This window comes from Leucopleurus acutus (assembly GCF_964270905.1).
Source record: "Leucopleurus acutus genome assembly, chromosome: 8".
Lineage (NCBI taxonomy): Eukaryota > Metazoa > Chordata > Mammalia > Artiodactyla > Delphinidae > Leucopleurus > Leucopleurus acutus.
Window position 1 is genome coordinate 51,576,254 of NC_139151.1, and position 5,874 is coordinate 51,582,127.

Sequence of the window (5,874 nt, forward strand, 5' to 3'; positions counted from 1 at the left end):
CTGGGAAAGTAGTCCAGCAATGAACCCAGGTAAGACTATGAACAAACAAACAAACAAATTGGAAGTATGGATGCCATGAAGCTACCTATTTAATGTCAATAAAATTACCCTCTCTAGAAGAAGGTCCAAAACAGTAATACTTGTTACTTTTGTAATAGCCAATCTTCTATTAGGGCTATCTTCACAGAGCATTCAGAGCAAGAAAGGAAAATACCCTTAGAAAATATTTTTAACATGATAATCAACTTGCCTCCAAAAGCCTTTCAGCTAAAAAACTATGTGTGTGTGTGTGTGTGTGTGTGTGTGTGTGTGTGTATGTGTGTGTACATGTGTCACAAAGATAGTAATTAATCTGATTGAAATCCAGATCATTCTGTGTAAAGTTTATGTCCTTTCTATCATACCAAGCAGATTCTATGAAAAGTCTTAAAGAAAATAAATTAATTTACAGCAGAAACAATATCAGAATGCTTTGGTATCTGGGTATTTAACACCTGTTTGACCTTAACTACTTAAGCAAACTCTTACATCTTGCATTAGACCCTCAAACAACATATATACAAAAACACCCATTTATTAAAAGTATAATAGCACAAGGACTTATGGTGTAACTGTCCTTAAGGACTCAACTTAGAATGAGAACCTTAAATTTTCTGTAAATAGATTCAAGGAAACTTCAGATCATTATCCTCTCTATCTCCCTGTACCTCCATAGTCATGTTTGCTAAGTCTCCTTATTTGAAACATGGAAAAATTAAAGAAAACCTAATGCTATATATTAAAGGAAAGAGAATATAAACTTGAATATTAAGAGGTATCTTGAATCTCCATAAGCTTTTTTATTTAGATATTCAAAGATGTATAGACCACAGAAGGCAGAGTTGGAACTGATAATCGTTACCAATCCTGAATAACATCTTCCAAAATAAAGCATATATGGAATAGAGCATTTGTTAGAAATCCGTGATACAGCCACAAAACTCCTAAAGAGTTAATCATGGGCTGTTAAATTTTTTTATTTGCTTTGCTATTTGGTAACAGAATATACAGTATAGTATTATATTAGACTCTACCCACTGTACATTTGCCAGTTGAGTAAATGCTCCTCGGGGCTGAGAAGTAAATTAATAGGCACAGTTCTCTGTATTTCCTTGGTTGACCAGGTCCTTCTTTGATGCAACCACTATTCTGAGACAGAATTGTCCCCTACCTTTATTGCTGTTTCCTAAGATCCAGGATAATGAGGGGTTAGTACAGGAATAAATAGCTCCTGTTGCCAGGATATATTTCTACAAACAATAGTCGTATTTCCACCCCACCTAGTTCTTATTTGAGGAAATATATATGAGAAATATGCCTGTAATCATCCAATGAAGTACCATCATTTTCTCCCAAACTCCCTTCCCTTTCTCTTCACATAATTGCCCTCATTTTTTACCTATTTTTCTGAGATGCTCTTGCCAAGTGAATATAGCATTTGTCTTTTGTTTGCTTGCTTGTTTCTTTTAAAGTTGGACTCATCCTACTTCAGGTATCAAATGAAATAGAAGAGATCAATATCTGCTTACTTTCTGAGGGCAAGTCTTAGTAGGTTACTACTTATATTTCATAATCTAAACCACTCAGCCTGGAAATTAGTGGAAGTCTCTCCAGATGTATCTGTTGGTTTTAGTTTTCATATTATTGTAAACTTTTCCTCTGCAAATTCATAAATTAATAGTTTGACGAGACAGGATGTTGCTAGGGGCTGGCTATTTCTTAGGCATTATTTAAAGCTGTATTGTTCATGATTGCTAAATGAGTGAATGAATAAATAAATGGACAAATGAGTAAATAAAGTTGACTGGGGCCACCAAAAAAAACTAGAGAACCTCACCTCACTTGGTGATGACACAGAGGAGAAGGCCAATTCTGTGTGCAGTCACTGAGAAAAATGCCGCAGTTCTCCAATATAAGCCTTCTCCAGGCTTAGAAAGACAGGCTCATTCCTGAGCAGAATAATGATATAAATGCCAGCATCTTCCAGAACAAAAGACACCACTACAGTTTCTATTGAAAACACATTGTTTATCTCAAAATACTCCTGTTGATAGCTTGCCATTGGGAATAATCATTGCATAACAGTGCTCTCACACTGCAAGAGAATGAATATAAAAAGTGAATGTTTCACAGATGATAAACATCAATACAGGCAGCACATAATTTTTTAATTAAAAAAACCCTTTTCTTTTTTGAATTCAAACCTCTAGAAGATTGCTTACAGATACTCTCTTCACTGGAAATGCAAGACCAAAAATTCACCAAGTAGCACTGCCATTTCAGTAAGACTTAAAAAAGGAGCAAATTTAGTGAGAGAATCCAAACTAATAGAAGACAAAGGCAGTTTGAAGCATATAAACGTAGCCTAATGATGGCTTTGATGAGCCTTTGTCTCTCAGCTCTTTGTGCACAGTAAAATATGAGGAATTAAAAAGAGAGAGAGCAAAACAGTCAAAGACTTATCTGTATGTGTCACTAATGAGTGATGAGAACTGGAAAGACAAAGAATGAATTTCAGCGGTTTTGATGGGCCTTTATCAGATAATGTCTGTGTGAGTTACAAAATATGCAACATGACAAAGAGTAGGAGTGGAGAAAAAGGGAAGAGTTAAGTTTGATATGCGAAGAGTAATACATTAAAGTTTTTTGTGAGGGGAATGTGAGTTGGTGGGGAGATGACTCTCCAGTGGTTTTCACAAAAAGAATCAGTCAAATGATTATCTGGCATGAATGTCTTGGTGAAATCTGTGCAGTGTTGAACATACATTAAAGCCAGGCAAAGTCTTCTATGGAGAGGAATCCTGAGTATAGGTCCTCAGGGAAATGATCAAGTAATTTACTCAACAAGAGTAAAGGAAGTGCAGACTGTTTGCACACATGGCCATTTCACTTAGCTTGACTAGATTGAATGGAACCATAAGTCAAACTGGTCTTCAATTCAGTTAATTTTTCTTTTCAATCTGACCAATTTTTAAACTAAATTGACAATCCTTTCAGTCAAACTACCTGTATGTGTGGACATAGCCACATAAAAGTATATGTTTTGTCTATAAAAACACTAACCTGAGTTGGAACGCTGGCTGTCCCACTTGTTTGCTGTGTTTTTAAGCCACTTCAACATTTGGGGCTCCATAGTCTTTAATTTTCAACTAAATATAATAGTACTTATTGCATAAGAGTTTATAAAAATGGAAAGAAAAATATATGTAAATACAGAACATTATGCTATTACTTGGAGTAGAATTTGGGGGTAGTATTGAATTGCTCTGCATAATAATGGGATAAACATTTGAAATTGTTGCATAGAAGAGGAGGAACTTACTTTTGGGAAGAAATGCAAATGTCTTGTGGTACCAAGAAAGGACTCAAGAAATAACGCATCTATTAAGGAGATTTAAGTTGAGTGAGGGAAGTGATGTGATACACAGTTTTCATGACTCACTCTATTAGTTTGCTAAGGCTGCTGTAACAGGGTGCCACAAACTAGGTGAACAACACAAATTTATTGACTCACAGTTCTGAAGACTAGAAATCCTACATCAAGTTGTCTAGGGACAAACTTTCTGAAGGTGCTAGGGAAGAATCTGTTCCAGAACTCTCTCCTAGTTTCTGATGGTTCCTTGGCTTGTGGCAGCACAATTCCAATCCTTATGTGGAGTTCTCCGTGTGTGTGTGTGTGCCTGTGTCCACATTTCCCCTTTGTCTAAGGACACTAGTTATTTCATCTAGTTAGGGCCCATTCAATTCCAGTATGACTTCATCTTAACTAATTATATCCATAATGACTCTATTTCCAAAGAAGAGTATATTCTGACATTAACATATGAATTTTGGTGGACATAATTCAGCTTGTAATACTTACTAGTGGTTTATTAGTGGTAGATTTTTTTTTTTCCAGAAAAAATAAAAAGTTCTCTGGTCTCCATGTTGATGGAGAAAAATAGGGACTGCCCTGATGTGGTAAAGAGCCTGGAGGGAGAGCTGACATGTGGGTTATGAGTATGAAAAGGCTTCAGTGAGTTGATTATAGCAGTAAACAGTCATTGAGAAGCTAATTTATACTAGGTATTGACAACTGCAAGAAGATAGACCTGGCACTTTGAGGATCTCAGGGTGTAGTGATGGAGATTCACCAAGAGATAATGACAATGATAATGACAAACTACAGGCCAAAATACAATGATTTCCCAGCAAAGTCATTCACATAGTCATTAGAAATTTATGAAATAATAGTTTATCACCATAGGTATTTCATGTTAAGGATATCTTCCTGAAATTATCTTTCTATTAAAAATCTATAAAATTGACATAAATGTCTATGCCTGCATGATCACTAAGTGGTGTAACTGGATGTGTTTTTACGTCTATGTGACTTTCTATTCTATGTCATTGTCAAGGCTCCCACCTGCAAAGAATGTAAACACAAGTGTTTGTAATATGTGAGTGAAATTCAGATCAGTTACACAAGATAACCTTTAATTCTGGTGTTAGAATACTGTTTCAATATGATACTTCATGGTGAATATCATATCTAATGATTTTGATACATTTGTGGAAATAATTTACACATATATTTATGTTTATTTATTTATATATATATATATAGACATATATATTTTTGTATATATTTAGAGTACTTTTGGGTTCACAGCAAAGTTTAGATAAAGGTGCAGCAATTTCCCATATTCGCCTGACTCCTGCGCATGCATATCCACCATTATCAGTATCCCCCACCAGAATAGTACAGTTTTTACAACTGATGAACCTACATTGAAACATCATTAATACCCAAAGTCCATTGTTTACATTATAGTTCTCTCGGTGTTGTACATTCTGTGGGTTTGGACAAATGTGTAATGATATGTATCCCTCATTATAGTATTATAAAGAGTATTTTCACTGTTTTAAAAATCCTCTGTTCTTTGCCTATTCTTTCCTCTTTCTCACCCTATCAACTCCTGGCAACCACTGATCTTTGTACTGTTTCCATAGTTTACCTTTTCCATAATGCCATATGCTTAGAATGATACAGCATGTAGCTTTTTCACGTTAGCTTCACTTACTGATATGAATTTAAAGTTCTTTCATATCTTTTCATGGCTCAATAGCTCTTTTTTTTTTAAGCACTGAATAATATTCCATTGTCTGAAGGCATCACAGTTTATTCATTCATCTACAGGGAGAGATCTTGGTTAATTCCACATTTTAGCAGTTATGAATATAGCTGCTATAAACATTCTGGTGTAGGTTTTTATGTGCACATAAGTTTTCAACTTCCTTGGCTAAGCACCAAGGAGTATGATTCCTGGATCGTATGGTAAGACTAGGTTTAGTTTCATAAGAAACTGCCAGACTGTCTTCCAAAGGGGCTATACAGTTTTGCATTCCCACCAGCAATGAATGAGGTTTCCTCTTGCTCCACATTCTCACCAGTATTTAGTGTTGTTGATGTTTTGGAGTTTGACCATTCTGGTAGTTATGAAGTGGTATCTTGCACAGGCTCCGGACGCACAGGCTCAGCGGCCATGGCTCACGGGCCCAGCCGCTCCGCGGCATGTGGTATCCTCCCGGACCGGGGCACGAACCCGTGTCCCCTGCATCGGCAGGTGGACTCTAAACCACTGCGCCACCAGGGAAGCCCGAAGTGGTATCTTATAGTTGTTTTAATTTGCATTTCCCTGGTGACACATGATGTGGAGTATCTTTTCATATGCTTATTTGCCATCTTCTTTGGTGAGCTACCTGTTAAAGTCTTTGGACTAATTTTTAAATCAGGTTGTTTTGTTACTGTTGAGTTGTAAGTGTTATCTGGATAATTTGAAAGCAGTCCTTTAT